Source organism: Sceloporus occidentalis, unplaced genomic scaffold (genome assembly GCF_023333645.1).
Source record: "Sceloporus occidentalis isolate IW3139 unplaced genomic scaffold, rSceOcc1.0.p SCAF_1, whole genome shotgun sequence".
Taxonomy (NCBI): Eukaryota; Metazoa; Chordata; class Lepidosauria; order Squamata; family Phrynosomatidae; genus Sceloporus; species Sceloporus occidentalis.
The window spans coordinates 68,135,071-68,150,827 of record NW_028316981.1 but is presented as its reverse complement, the minus strand read 5'-3'; the positions used below and the strand labels follow the sequence as shown (position 1 = coordinate 68,150,827).

General features: G+C 39.9%; 2 protein-coding genes across 9 annotated transcripts in view; one reads left to right on the top strand and one right to left on the bottom strand.

Moving 5' to 3' along the window:
• CENPP (centromere protein P) overlaps positions 1-15,757 on the bottom strand; it is a 264,711-nt gene that overhangs the window by 39,543 nt on the left and 209,411 nt on the right. The gene's annotated exons all lie outside the window — the stretch shown is intronic.
• ECM2 (extracellular matrix protein 2) overlaps positions 10,620-15,757 on the top strand; it is a 28,725-nt gene continuing 23,587 nt past the window's right edge. Inside the window, exon 1 of the mRNA XM_089523653.1 lies at positions 10,620-10,726. The gene's annotated coding sequence lies outside the window, so the exon portion shown is untranslated. The remainder of the gene's footprint in view (positions 10,727-15,757) is intronic.

Here is a 15,757-nt window from a genome sequence, read left to right as displayed (position 1 = left end):
AAGTAGCTATGAGTAAATACAAAGTGGCCAAGTATGGTGGCCAGGTCTACTGTAACCTCATTGAGGATGGTATTCTTGATATCCCATCCTGGTGTGGGATATTGATGTATAGGGATGTATTTTGCATCCATAGTGGGTAATATGTTGTTCTCTGGGTGGTTGTTGATGGACTGTGAAAACAGTTGTATCCTTCAGATGGCTTGAAGTGCTCATGGCATATGGCATATGAACTGAGTCCATATATCTCAACAGTCTAATGCTTGAGACAACAGGTTTTCTTGGATTACTTCAGTTGTTTATTTTAGGTAGTAAACAGAAGATGCCGGGTTGGACTCCTGGGGTATTTCCATTAGAATTCTGTACATAAGTGCAGAATTCTCTGTACTCACAACTACTTCATTAACCTGGCTACTCCTTTGAAAACTAAAAATTTAACATCATAGCAACAGCAATAAAAATAGTGTAATACAATCACAATAAAATTAATGTAATACAACCAAACATATTTACAGCTCAATGGGCTGTGCAAGAGCACTGTCAGAGTGATCTTATGACAGGTATGTGCCAACAGTGGAGCATAAGGCATATTTGTCACTAAAGAAAGGTTTTTTGACCAGTGTAATTGACTAATTGTTTGCACTTATGTAGAACCAGAACCTGCCTCCCTACCAGTTTTTGCTATATGTGGATTCCAGCATGGTGTAATGGGATGAGCATTGGAATATGACTCTGGAGACCAGGTTTGAATCCCTGATCAGCCATGGAGAGCCACTGAGGGACACACTCTCAGCCCCAGAAAACCTGATGGTAGAGTTGTAATAAGTTGGAAATATCTCGAAGTTACACAACAACAACCAGTAAAACAAATGAATCAGTTACTTGAATGTAAAAAAAATATCAAAGGTCATGAAAGGAAGAAATACAAGTACAGGTTTTAAAAGGTTTGAGAAATGAGCCTGGGCCAGATGTAAAATTACTAGAAACAGAATTATATATAGCAGATGCATGGCTACCACCAAAAAAAGAAAGGAAAAAGAAAAGAAAAAGAAAAAGAAGAAGAAGAAGAAGAAGAAGAAGAAGAAGAAGAAAGGCCTGAATATCTCCCTCTTCGTCATGTATAGTACAGGAGAATATATGATATTATATCAGTGTGTTCAAAATTTCCCCATTCTTGCCTCTGACATGTGGATTGATGGTCCAGGGTTAATATTATTTGAAAGTAACAAATATGCTGAAATTTGGTACCTTTCCCTAACACTCTTCTGGTCCAGGAGTAGCAAGTTTATTCACGTAACTCTTGGATGAAGTAGGAACTCTGACTGGAGCTGGGATTACAAAAGCTGGCAAAGAGGCAAAACCCAGCATATCTGCAGGACAAACATTTTCTGAATGTAGTAAGTTTTGGCAGAGAGGACACTCCTGGCATTACACCAACACTAAAGACTTTAGTGCCAGAACCCATGTGTCACTACCTCAGAGCTTTGGAACACATAATCAAACTGAAAAATATTATTACTGGACAACTAAATTGATAGTTTCATCTATTCTCTCTTTCCTTTCCTCAGGGATCATCTCAATCTACTAATACAGATGCTGAAGCAAATGTGAGGTTTATTTGAAAAGGCAAAAATTGGCCTCATATCCATAAAAAGGTAAAGCATGTTCTGGGCCAAGACATTCCTTTAGATCCCATAATATGTTTGTTAGCTTACACAAAACATTTTAATTTTTTTAACTAGGCAGTCTGGAAACCAAAGCTGAGGTCCTAATGGATGTTGGTGAAGTCCTACATTCTTCCAGTATACATAGGAGACCAGGAAGATGAGATGTGCTCTTTTCTCCACCCCCAGCCATTCAACAGCAGCCAAGTGGTGATGGAATACACTTCTGGAGCCAATTAAAATACCATCTGGCTCAGGAGTAGAGCTTGTATAGTTTGGGGAAAAGGTGTTGCACAAGGAGGTACTCAATAATTCCTTGCTCAAAATCCAAGAAAGGATGCTGGCACAACCAGGATTATGCAGAATAAAGTTACTTAGGGGTCATCTGCACTGGCCAAATAAAGTCGCACCAAACCACTTTGAAGCCAGGCTGTTTAGATGATGCATGAGACGAAATTTGGTGGAAAGTGAAACTTCAGGCTAAAAACTGGAGCAAAACGAAGCTGTGATACTCTGACTCAAGGTGGAAAATGTGCAAAATTGCTCGAGCATATAAACAGCCCAGCACCAGTACGGGACTGTGGCAAAGCAAAAAAGTGATCACCAATAATGCAGTGGATTTAATTACAACATACATGAACCAGACAGTCCAACAAGGGGGCAAGGGATGAAGGCAGCATGTATTGGGGAGCCTCCGTGATTGTGCTTTGCCAATGTATCACCGGGCACATCAAGGTCCCAATGCACTGTATAGGTGGTGCATTGCATGTGTGACTGTGTGGCTGGTCATATGGGCAGGTGTCCAATGGGCTAGCATCTGGGTGCGAAGGAGAAGTGACTGGAGGTTGCAGGCAGGGTGTTTGTGCAATGGTGCGCATGCATAGTGGGGAGGCAACAGAAACCCCAGTGCAGAATGGCTTGATGCTACATGTGTGGACAGCCTGTGGATGTTCAGCCTGCCTTGGGTACTGGCCATGTGAACAGTGGGGTTTAAACCTGCTTTCAGAAAACCCAGGATTGAGCCACTTTTTCCTGCTGTCTGTTCCAGCCTTAAGGGAAATGCAGCCTAAAATACCAGATACTATGAATTGTCTTTTGAACTTAAGGAGGACAGACTATCTGAAAACCCATAACTCCCAATATGAGCCTGCCCAAGTTTTATGATCTTTGGGATGGGCTTTCTCTTAGTCTCATGAGCACATGATGATGTTGATGATTTCTTACCTGTCTTTCCTCATGGATCAAAGCAAGGAACAACAACAGATTAATATACAATATACAATCTAAATTAAAAACACACAACATCAGTGTAAAAGAACAATTAAGATACAATTATTATTATTATTATTATCTTCCTTTTCAAACTCCTCCTGATTTCAATAATAATTTACAATGCTGTTACAGAGGGGTGCTGATCTAACAAATAAAACATTCTGGGGTTCTAATTTTGCAGTTCTTTGAACCCTGCCTGATTTAACAGTACAGCCAGCCAGTCCTAAATATATATTACATAGATTCAACTTTACATCTTGAAGACTTTTGTATTTGAGACATCTGTTTCTAATATCACAGAGTGTTTGCCCTCCTGCCCCACAACTCTTCTTTATTTTTGGTTGTAAAGGTTTAGAGACCACTCATTAAACAAAAGAATGTAATTCATCTAGGTTTCATATGTACAGTTTATCGTGCCAAACCACTTCTTATTTGTGCATGTTGCTGACTCTTACAAACTTCAATTGCTTTGGGTTTGTAGTACCTCTATAGAGGAAAGGGTCATTTTTGCAACAAGAAACTCCCTTTTTCGTTGTAATAATGGTTAATGTGCAGATATATCCAACTCATTGGTAATATGATTGCAACTGTGAAGCATATACTGTAGTTCTGTGCACACATTTTGAAAGTTTCCCAAACCATACTATAATAATATGGCAGACAGGCCTATGGATGCTGCAGCAAAATTGGAAACGATCAGTTAGCCTTCAAACTTTGTGCAGTTTTTCAAAAATCTGCTTCATCTGGCTCCAGGGGGTTGTGTTAAGTCATTGCTGTTTAGTCACTGATTGCAAAGCAGCACAGCTTTACAAACAGCTTTCTGATTCTGGACATGCAAACATAATCTAGGTAAAGAGACCTTGTAGCACCTTTGGGACTAACTAAAGAAAGAAGCTGGCAGCATGAGCTTTCATAGACTTAAGTCTACTACCTCAGATGTATTCAGTGCCAAATGCATCTGAGGAAGAAGACTTAAGTATACAAAAACTTATGCTGCCAACTTCTTTTAGTTAGTCTCAATGGTACTACAAGGTCTCTCCACACACTGATTCTACAGACTAACACAACTAGATCTTTATTAGGTAAGTTTACTTGGCTCAAGAGAAGAGCAACACTTGGTCTAGGTGGCATGTGTTGTAGGAATAAAGCATCAATGATGTGGACAGGATCCTTGGAGGTGAAAGTCACCACATATGTCTCAGACCCTTGTCCTTCTTGGCTGATTAAACAGGTCAGAGGGGGACTGGCTGAGTGGATGAAGGAGATAGTCAGTGCCTTCCTACAATAAGGCAGAGTTCCATCTTGCCTAAAGGAGGCAGTTGTGAGCCCTTTGTCAAAAAAGCCATCCCTGAATCCCACAATAATGAATAATTATCGGCCAGTGTCCAACCTACCATTTGGGGGATGAAATGAATTATCAAGATCAATTTCAGGCCTGGCTATGGAACAGAGACAGGCTTGGCCACCTTGGTGGATGACCAAGGGAACTGGACAGGGGGAATGTGTCCCTGTTAGTTCTGTTGGACCACTCAGCGTCTTTTGATACCATTGACCATGGTATCCTTCTGGGCCACCTCTCTGGGATGGAGGTAACAGTGGTTCCGTTCCTTCCTGGAGAAGTGAACCCAGAAGGTGGTGCTGGGGGACTCCTGCTCGACCCTCTGGTTTTGTGTAATCCCCTATGCTATTTAACATATACATGAAACCACTGGAAGAGGTCATCCAGAGTTTTGGGTTGAGGTGCCATCAATAAACACACAACTTACTTGCTAATTAGCTTACTGTTCACCGCTGTTCACCGCTATGATCTTTGGAATAGCGGTATATAAATAAAACAAATTATTATTAATTATTAACTCTATTATCTCTCAATCCAAGGTGGTTGTCCTGGTCCTAAACCAGTGTCTGTTGTCAGTAATGACTGGATGAAGCCAAACAAACTGAAACTTAATCCAGATAAGACAGAGGTGCTCTGGTCAGTCGGAAGGCAGATCAGGGACTAGGGATACAGTCTGTATTAGATGGGGTTACACTCCTGCTGAAGACATAGGTTCTCAGTTTTGGGGGTACTCTGAACCTGGAGGTCCAGGTCTCTGCAGTGACCAGGAGTGCTTTTGCACATTTAAAACTTGTGTGCCAGCTGACTCCATTCCTTGAGATGCTGGATCTGGCCTCAGTGTTACATGCCCAGGTTACATCCCATTTAGACTAGTGTAATGCACTCTACTTGGGGCTGCCTTTGAAAAGTGTTTGGAAACTTCAGCTGCACCAAAGAGCTGCAGCCAGGTTGCTAACAGGGGCAGGTTATAGAGACCACACAATGCCCCTCTTGAAACATCTCCACTGGCTGTCAGTTTGTTTCCAGGCACAATTCAAATTGCTACTTATGAGCTATAAAGCTATATGGCTCAGGTCCAGGCTATTTGGGAGACCGTATCTCCCTATATGAACCAGCCCAGGCTCTGAAGGGAGGCCCTTCTCTTCTTCCCACCATTATCACAAGCACGGCTGGTGGGGACAAGAGAGAGGGCCTTTTCCGTGGCTGCCCATGGACTCTGGAACTCATTTCCTAGGGAAGCCAGAATGGCCCCCTCCTTAATGGCCTTTTGCTGGCAGGCTAAAACCTACTTATGCAGGCAGGCTTTTTAAAACAGAATGTTCTTAAAGGACCGGCTAAGGGTGTTGTATTATTTTAAGTGTTTTAAAATGTTATCTTTTAAACTGTATTTTTATTCTTTGAATAAGTAATCTATTTTAATATTGTAACAATTTAATTCTGTTTTAATGTATCAGTTTTCTATGTTATCATTCTATTGTTCTTTTAATTTTGTGAGCTGCTCTGGGTCCAAGTTCTGGGAAAAGAGCAGGACATAAATACATACATAAATAAATAAATCATCAATACCAATTTTGTAGCAGGTGTAAAATAGTATGATGGAAAAGTGGCAAGAGCACTTCCCTTCACTTTTCAGATTGCCTCCAGTATGAGATAGGATACCATATGAATTCATACCATTTCTCCCCACCTTATTTTTTTTTAAAAATAGTTCATATAAACGGATCCTTTTTGGGACTGGCCTTGTGACAAGATGGAGATTGTTTGCATGGACTGGTCACACTCTTCTCTCATGCTGTTTCAAAGTTGGACCAGTGAATACATGAGATGGAACTAAAGATTCCATATGATTACTTGGTAGCTGAAATTACACTTTAGAGACTCCTTTTTTCCTGTCTCCAGAAATAGAAAATATTTTTGTTCAAAATACCTGGAAAACTCCTCAACAGTAAGTACTATTTAATTTTAAACACCTTTGCCATTTGGTAGTTACTATAAAACATGTAGTAAAAAAATATTAGGACGGATGAAAAAATAATCTCATGCTCACTACATACTGAAGTTTACAAGTAGACCTCAGTGGGACAGCTCTGGAAACACAGTGTTAGCATGTAGTAAATTTAAACATATTTCTAAGAATACCTGAAATGCTGAATAGGTTTGGCTAAATGAGACATTTTCCTGGATCTAGGAACACAGTACAGCTTATTTTATTTATAAAAGAATAACATAATATTTTCACTAAATGAAAACATTTTCTTAGTGGATGTCACATGCTGAATAGCACCTTGACTACTGGATCATAAATAGAAATTCAAATTATTGGGAAATCTCTCTTTGAAGCCTTACTTCAAAAGCATTTTACCAGTCTATTTCTTACGTCAGGGTCGCAAATAACAGTTCAGGGGATGGATATCCTGCTGCTGTATTTGTTTTAGAATGCCCTTGGCTATTTTAAGTCTCTCCCTATGGTGGGCAATAATTCAGAAAATCTGGACTGAATTTCTATCAATATGCAGATCCCAATCAGTTTTATCTCTCATTTCCATCCAATGTCCATTAGGAGATTGCTGAAAGTATGAGGTGTGACCTACAAAGGGGGAAATGAACTAAGAAGATGGGCTTGCATGCAGTGGTGGATAAGACAGGTAAGGGCACATACTTATATATATATATATATAACATGAATGTGTGTATTTGTGTCTGTGTATCATACCAGTCAAATTCTAGAAAGTGAGGTGGAAACTGCAATAAGAGAAACTGGGAAGAATAAATCTCCAAGAACAGGTGATCTTCCAAATGAACTATTATAATCCATACAGACAGAATCAACTCAAGTGTTAACTAAAATATGTCAACAAATATGGAAAACAAAACAGTGGCCAACAGATTAGAAATGATCAATAAACATTCCCATCCACAGAAAAGGAGACACAAAAGACTAGCAATTATAGGACCATAGCACTGATCCCCACACAAGCAAAGTCAATAGCAATAGCAAGTACATTTCTCTACTGCTTATCAGTGAACTAGCACTCCCTAAGCAGTTTACAATGTGTAGGCCAATTGCCCTCAACAGGCTGGATACTCATTTTACAGACCTACAAAAGGATGGAAGGCTGAGTGGATCTTGGAGCCCTCTTCTAGGACTGAACTTACAAAGATGTGGCTGCAGTATGGACATTTAATTACTGCATCGCTAGGGCTCCTTCAGTCATGCTCAACATTCTGCAGCACAGACTCCAATAATATATGAGAGAGAAATTCCAGAGGTGCAAGCCAGAGTTGGTGATCGAGAAGGGAAGAGGCACTAGGGACAACATTTCAAATATACAACAGATAATGGAGAGAGCAAAAAAATTCCAGAAGTAAATTGGTGTGTGCTTTATAGACTATAGAAAAGCCTTGGACTGCATAGATCATGAAAATTATGGAATTCTCTTAAAACAAATGGGAGTGCCACTGCATTTGATAGTCCTGATGAGGAATCTGTACTTAGGACAAGAGGCTACTGTAAGAATAAGGAGAAACAGAATGGTTCCCAATCAGGCAAGGCTGCACTCAGTCACGCTACCTGTCCAACTTGTATGAAGAAAATGCCATAAGATGAGCAGGTTTAGACTTAGAAGACAGAGGAGTGAAGATAGGAGAAATGAATCAACAATCCAGGATATGCAGATGACACCATAATGGTAGCAGAAAACATCATAGACTTGGAGCAGTTACTAAAGAAAATTAATGAAGTTGCAAAGCCAGGCTTCTTGCTGAACATAAAGAAAACAAAAATAATGACTATGGAGCGTCTACATAAATTCAATCTAGATCAAAGGACATTGAAATAAAGATTTTCTGTATCTTGGATCAAATATTGACCAGAAAGGAGACTGCAGACAGGAAATCAGAAGAATACTACGAATAGGAATGACAACTGTGAAAGAACTAGATGAGATCCTAAAGTTTAAAGATATACAGCTGAACACTAAGGTTAGAATAATCCAAACCGCTGTATCTAATGGCTCTCCCAACATCTTTCGCATCATGTGCAGATGTGAGAACTGGGCAGTGAAGAAAGTGGGTAAGAAAGAAAGAAGGATGTGGGAGTAAATGGGTGGGTGGGTAGTGCAGTGAAAGGCAGGAGAGTGGGAAGTGGAATTATGTTAGGTGAGGCAAGGGAGAGGGATGGAAAGGAGGGGTAGGGTAGTGATAGCACTGATGTAATATGGGATAAAAACTTTCATTGCAAAGTTTTTAAACAATTTTATCTGTTTATTTTATCTGTGAGTTCCCTTGGGTCACTTTTGGGGAAAAGGCAGCTTATAAATGAAGTAAATAAATAAGAGAGGGAAGGGAAACAATGGTGTCTGAGGCCCTACCAAGAGAAGGGGACCAATCACCATGCCTTTGGCACTCTTTTAAGGACAGCCATCTCATTTTTCCAATGGATGGGTCAACTTTCCAGGTATGCATTCACCATACAGCCTAGTATAGGTATATAACAAATATTTTCTATGCATCATTGTGATTTCCTGCATGGCAGGGGGTTGGACTGGATGGCCCCTGTGGTCTCTTCCAACTCTATGATTCTATGATCCTTGCAGCATCTTTGAGACTAACTGTGGGGCTCACTAGCCTGCAGCTTCCCCTTTTAGTGCCGGATCAGGCATGTGGCAACTACATGCCACAGCCCCAATTTCTGCTTCCTGTGGCGTAAAAAGAAGCCACAAAAAGCAGCTCCTTTTTGCACCCTGGAAAGGCTGACAGTGCACAGCTTTTCCATGCTCCTTTGGTGCTGAGTCATGTACCAGTGCCAGAGAAGCGCCATGACACTGTGCACCATGTCAAGTGGCACACAATGTCACACTGGCCTGGGAGCAGAGTCAGGGCATGCATCATGTGGACTCCATGCTCCAACTCTGCTCACAGGCTGGTCTTTCCCACCAGTCTGTAAAGCCTCTTAGTGAAATAAGTTGTAGCATTGGCTTTCATAGACTTGGTCTACATGAGATTTACAGAAGATCAAATCTATGAAAGCTCTTGCTACAATTTCTTTCTCAGTTAGTCTCAAAGGTGCTGCAGGATCCCTTTGCATACTAATACTCCTGACTAACACAGCTATGTCTCTGAATTCTATGCATTAATAATATTCATGTTGCAGAAAAGTTATTTACATACAAAGAACCAGAGATATCAGCTATGAACGCCACTAGAATCTAATCTAAGGATTTCTCCTTGGCATTACAGTACAATGCTCCGTTTAACTTATCATTCAAACTTCCTACTGTAATGTGTCAAATTATCTGGTTATAGGCAAATCAGGATCTTTTCATATATTGAAATTTTCTTCAACTTAATAAATTGTAATTAAGTCTTGAATGTTATACAGCTGGAAACTGAGGATAAATGATTGTATAAAGTAGAATCAAAGTGAAGCATAAACTGCATAAAGTTATGGAGTAATACAGTTTTTCCTACTACGTCAGTGCCTTTAAAGCTCTGAATTTCTATTATAGCAAGATGAACTGTGTAACTTCAAAGAAAATATTTCTCAAAGGTTTTGTTGTGCTATATATACTTATCATTTTTGAGAAACTTAGCAGATCCATAAAATGACGAAACTGATACTCTATGGAAACATAAGCCAGACAGTGAAGGAATTCACTCCTCTGGCATAAAGACAACTTGTGGGTAATGTACATTTTCCTTTTTTGGTAACCAAGCCAATGTATCCTCTGTAGAGCTATGCCTAAGTGTCATATTTCAAGTCCTTGTTACCCTTTAATACGTAAAAAGACAAGCTGAAATGCTTCAGTCATTTTGTAGTCAAAGTGCACAAATTTCATTTGTGACTAAATCCTTCACTTCAAAAAGACAAAGGCTGTTAAATCCTGCATGGAGCCTGCAGCGTAGAGAGAGACGAAGGGTGTTACCAGATAAACTTCGTCAATAAGAAAGGAACTAATGACTATGGGGTTCTTTTTTTTTGAAAGCTTAGCTAGGTATGTAACCTCTAACATACAGTAAACCTGCACTGAATTTATACTAAACACGTGGGAAATGTGTATAGAAAAATGAGGATGAAATTGCCTGCAAATGATTCCCAAGTTTTATTAAAATACTCCTGTTTTCTTTTACTTATGTAAGCACATTGTGTAAAGAAAGCATCCATCTGTGCCTTGTCAGCCTAAGGACCTAAAGCATTGTGCTGCTTTCCAGTTTTTCTAAGTGAAGTTTGTACTATTCTCAATAGCTGTATTAGCAGGATCTCTACACACAGGACTGAACTGTGCCTTATCCCCAGGGAAAGGACCTATTTCAGACTTAACGAATCTTCTAACACATTTCAACATAATTCTACTGCTGTTTTCTTTATTTTAAAGATAGCAGCATAAATTTCTCTCTTTTGCAGCTGGAGATTAAATGATACCAAGCAGAATCTACTGTTAGATTAGATTACCAGGTAACATTACATTTATATTTTAACTTAACTGTTTAATGTATGGTAGACTAGTTATTGTGCTTACATATTGAGCAAACTGCAGTTGTTGTGATAAGTATGAAATATAGTTATGTAGTTAGAGAATATATGTAAAATGTATTGACATATATTATGCTAATAATGCTAAATGTACTGTATGGTTTATTTTTAATTACTGTGAATAGCAGAAGAAACAGATTAGTGTTACAACTGATAGAAAATGTATTGGAGATCAGTATTAGTTTTTAGGCTGAATAGTTTCATGCTGTACCGCATTACTATGTAGCTAAATCAACTTCTGTGACACTGTAAATAAGTAATAACCATGGCATATTGTTAAAAATCAATTCCTCCTTCCTGAACACACTGTAATGAAGTCTTTTTTATTGTTTGTAAAGCAGTCCATTAGAATAGGAATACTGATTTAACAGGGCAAAAACTAAACAACAGACTTTCTGGCAAAACAGAACTATAAAATACTTGCAGTCACCTCATGACAGTACTATGTACCTGGGATAATATGAAGTTTCCCCCAACATTGCATTCAGTGTATGCATGCACAAAGCTGTAGGGAATATATCTGTTCAATGTAGGCCAGGTCAGATGTTATTTTCTCAGTGACTATAAAGGAGCAAATCTCATTCTCAGCATGCAGCCAGCCACCATTTGCTCACCCCACCCCCCTTTCCTGGGTGGAAAATAAAGTTTGACTGAAGAGATCATCACACACCTCTTTGTGAATCAGATAAAATTTAGTATACAACAGTGTGATAATGAAGTGTGTGTGTGCCTCACACACTTCTTCCAGGGACAGGTGGCAACTTCAAAGAGGTGAATACAATATTTGTTAGGATTCAAGAGCGTGTTCAGCTTGTTCAGGTAGAAAACAGGATATGGATAAATGCAGTGAGGCAGCACTCAGTGAGGCAGCACCTTAATTTCAAAGCTATGAAAAGACCTTGCATCTCCCCCAGCAGCAAGACTCTGCACTTCATCTCTTAAATTTGGACACGACATCATAGTATTGCCACAGGGGGATAGAAGTCCCACACATAGCTAAGATACAGCAGGCAAAGAATTAAAATGTAGCACGGTAATGTGCTCAGAATATTGCAAAATTTGTAATTCTTGTAAAGTTTTATAACAATTTCAATTATGTTGAGCAGAATGAACAAAATATAGTAGCCTACAACTAATTTACATACAATCTAAGACCTTGAAAATGATCAGCAGTAGAAATAAGCTTTCAGCTTCCAGATGGGCAGAAAAATATTTTAATTTGTTTCTGAAAAGAATCTGTAGTTCTAGGGACACCAGGAAGAAGACTCTGTTCTTTATAGATGGCAACTTAGAGGCTGTAAAGACTGGCACTATGAGCTGGTGTTGGGATGGAGTGGGGTTGTGGCGACTGCATGCTGCATGCCCTGACTCCACCCCCAAAGTGGTGTCATGCAGCCTGCCTGACCACACAGCGTGTGGCATTGCGGCATTTCTGCGGTGCAGCATTTGCAAATGCTGCACCGACGGAATGCCAAAAAATGCCGCCACAGTGGCAAGAACACCCTTTTGCCAGCACTAAAAGGAGCGGCTTTCTGCTGCTCCTTTTTGTGCCAGGAACCAGCCAGGTTAGGAGCATGGCGTGTGGTTACCACAGCCCCAACCCAGTGAGCAAAGGGGCGTTGGCAAGTCGCTCCTTAGCTGCTGTCTGTTTAGCCCCTTAATTTCCATTAAGGATCGACCTTTCAGCAGGGCCTCATTGGTTAATTTCAAAGTTCAAATAAGCCAATCATCTAAAGACTTTCAAGGTGTTCTCTGAAATATTTGTCCTTTTGATTATAATTCATAATGAAAGCAACTTGTGCCCTAAATTTTTTTCTGTTGTAATAAGTTCAATGAGAGGATTTGATAGTCCTTCTCAACACTTTTATTTATTCAATTTATTATATGGAGTCATATATACTATCTTTGTGTCAGAAAGCCCATTCTAGTTTTCCTCTGGTACTAGAAAGTGATAAATATATAATTGTCATCTGTGATTGTTTGAAGTCACTCTGAGAATGTGATATTTCATTTAGAATTCTATTTAGTATCTTTCATCTGAAAAATGTATTTAACATCTATCTTCAGCAGACTAAACAATACTTGCAAACTTTCTCATTCATAATGCAAAGGAGATTCTTGACACATTGGAACAAATTAAGAAAACAGTTAACTATTATGTGATTTTATTTTATTTATTTATTGCATTTTGGACCCTTTTTGGACAAAAATAGATTTGTATTAAAAATCCTTTTCCAAAACAGTTCTGGGCACTGTTTTCTGTGCCAAAAATATTTGTGAAAGAAACAATAATACAGGAAGATCCCCTTATCTGTGGATTTGCTTTCCACAGTTGTGGTCCTTTGGTCCAAAAATAAATTACAGTTAATTTATTCACAGTTTTTGCAAACTAGCTCCTAAATAAATACATTTTCCCACTCTCCGAATCCTTCCTTTTTTCCTTCCTCACTATTCCCCAGCCTCAGCAGCTTCAGTAGCAGGTCACTATTTGTGGGAGGTTTCTGTGGGGGAGGTGGGGAGAGAGAGACTTGGCAGCTAAAGGAGAAATAGGGGTGGTACATGGACAGCCTTCCTGTTATTACACTAATTCCAGGGTTTGGTTCTTGCGAGGAGGGGATCTCGTCTGCTGCCACCCCTTTTCACAACATTACCCTTTGTCTCCCATGGGTGACTGGCCCCTCATCCATCCTCTCATGGGCAATATATACTGTAGTATACATAGGGTTCAGTCTTATCTGTGGTTTCATGTATCTAGGGGTCTTGGAATGTATCCCCCAAGGAGAAGGGGTTCTTACTGTAATAATAATAATAATAATAATAATAATAATAATAATAATAATAATAATAATAATTTTTATTTTTATCCTGCCTTTTCTGGAGGATTGAGGCAGGTTACAACAATAAAATCACACAATATATGATTACATATTAAATAAAATTATATAAACCCTTAACCCCTTCCTTAAAACTAAACTGCATAGTTACACAACAACATTATAAAATACCGTTAAAATCACTTAAAATAGTCACAATTAGAGCAAGACATCTTGGGGCAGTCGCGGGCAATTCATATCAGTGGGACTGGGATGATCAGTCAGGAAAGGCCTGTCGGAAGAGATCCATCTTGACACCCTTTTTAAAACCATCAAGAGTAGTGATATGACAGATCTCTTCCAGCAGGCCATTCCATAATTTAGGAACAGCAGCTGAAAAGGCCCTCTGGGAAACTGCAGCCAGTGTGGTCTTTATTGGCTGCAATAGATTTTTCCCAGAGGACCTGAGTACGCAGAGTGGATTGTATGGAAGGAGGCACTCCTGCAAGTAAGCTGGACCCAAGCCATAAAGCAGGGGTAGGCAACCTGCGGCCCGCGGGCCGAACGCGGCCCGGCAAGGCCTTGGGACCAGCCCCAGCCCGGTCCTGCCGCCGATTGCCGCCGGGGCCTTTGGGGGGCAATTGTCCATAGAAGCCTCAGAAACATGCACTTATATTAACATTTTTGTAAAAACCAGCAAATTTTTTCGCGTGTCCTCCATTTTTTTTAAAAAAAGTGTCTTCCATTTGAAAATTTTGTCCTACATTTGTCCTGGTTTATTTATATATTTAATTTTTTAAAAAAATATTTAATTATTTATTTTTTGGCTTCGGCCCCCCAGTTGTCTGAGGGACAGCAACCCGGCCCCCGGCTCAAAAAGGTTGCCTACCCCTGCCATAAAGGGCTTTAAGGGTTATTACCAACACCTTGTACTGTGCCTGGAAACTAATTGGCAGCCAGTGAAGAGATTTTAAGATTGGTGTTATGTGGTCGCCTCAAGATTTTCTGGTGACCAATCTGGCTGCCCTATTTTGAACTAATTGAAGTTTCCAAACTAGGCACAAGGGTAGCCCCATGTAGAGCTCATTATAGAAGTCAAGTTGTGCGGTTACCAGCACGTGTACCACCGTTTCTAGGTCCTCCAGCTTCATTATTACTGTAATAATGATGATGATAATTTGTATCTCGCTTTCCCCCAAAAAATTATAACTCAAAGCAGCTCACAATTTAAAAGAACAAACAATTTTTTTGGGTAGCTCATACAGGGAGATACAATCAGCCTGGACCTGAGCCATATAGGGCTTTATAACTGATCCCAACACTTTGAATTGTGGCTGGAAACAAGGGCATAATATGATTCCTTTAACCTGCCCCAGTTTAGTCTGGCTCCAGCTCTTTGGACAAGCTGAAGTTTCTGAACACTCTTCAAAGGTAGCTCCAAGTAGAGCATGCTACAGTAGTCCAAACAGGATGTAACTAAGGGCCTGTACAGATGGGTGCTTTGCATTGGCCTGGGCCTGAACTAGGGTTGTGCAGGGGCTGAGCGCTTACACTCTTCGCAACCCTACTGCGCACCCTGGCTGCCACCTGTCCATATGGGGCACCCCATGCACTGCCTAAAAAGAACCCACCAGGGAGCGGGTTCTTTTTAGGCCTCCTGGAGGCCGTGACGTTTGGTTGTCGTGGTCTCTATATGGGGAAAGATATGTTTCAGAAGTTTAAAATAAACGTTCATCAAGATGAATGGAGCACGATTATAATGTGACTGATTACCATAATTCACAACCATGGGTACATCAGCATGTTTTGCTACCACACTAGTACTGGGGGTTTACAGTGCTTCACTCAAAGCCCATCCAAGCACTACAGTTTGTAAAACTGTTTTTTCTCCTGTTGTCAGTCTGAGTTTTCCCAAGTGAAAAATGACAATAGTTACATTCTTGGTTTAAAGGTGAAAACATTGCACAACTTAAAGTGTACAAATCTTCCATCTTAAAGTGCAATATGTGATGCCCTGAAAGGAGCAAGCATTTATTGCTTTTGCTTAGAAACAAAAACTGAGAACAAAGGACTTAAACAAAGATAATGGATCTTGTAAAACCCTGTCATTTTATACAATACTCTACATTTGCTTGAGAAA